The following is a 636-nucleotide window of genomic DNA, read 5'->3' as shown; positions in this document are numbered from 1 at the left end:
CCCAGGGGTGGAAGTTTGCCTTAAAGGGGCAAAGTACAGTTTTCATTGGTTTTGATATGTTATAGCCCAGGGGCTTATGTTTGTGTTGTTGTTGTACTGAAGGTTTGGGATAAGGCTGTAAGGAGAGGTTCAGAGGCCTCATTAGTGCGCAGAAGGGCGCAGCAGAGAAAAGGGCCAGAGGGCCCAGTGACAGAAAGAGGTCAATTGGAGCTAGTGCCTCGGAACCAGGTCCAACGCAGTGGGCCTAGGCTAGAAGGCCTAGCCAGATTAAAGGGGTGGAGGGTGAATAGGCTGAGGCACCAATAGAGGGAATAACATCCATGTAACAACTGCGAGGCATGGGGCATGGTTAAGGGAAGGTTTGGAGCCACGCAACCAGCCCATAAGCCTTGAGGTGCCCCATACAGCACAGTACTGAAGAGAGGTCCAGCAAAGGATCCCTCTTAGCTGAGCCAGTAGGGAGCCGCGCGAACAGAGTGCGCAAACAGGCGCGGTCTGTAAGAGCGTGCCGGCGTTCGCGCCGGAGGGTGAGCAGGAGGGGCCCAGAGGCTGACTCCTGCTAGCATGGGGCAGAGGACCTGAGCTCAGCTAGTAACTCAGCAACTCCTGCAATGGTGTCGACACGGAGTGCTGCCA

This window comes from Gavialis gangeticus, unplaced genomic scaffold, assembly GCF_001723915.1.
Source record: "Gavialis gangeticus isolate Ggan-Ray unplaced genomic scaffold, GavGan_comp1, whole genome shotgun sequence".
Lineage (NCBI taxonomy): Eukaryota > Metazoa > Chordata > Crocodylia > Gavialidae > Gavialis > Gavialis gangeticus.
The sequence above is the reverse complement of the archived record's forward strand: the minus strand, read 5'-3'. Positions refer to the sequence as shown.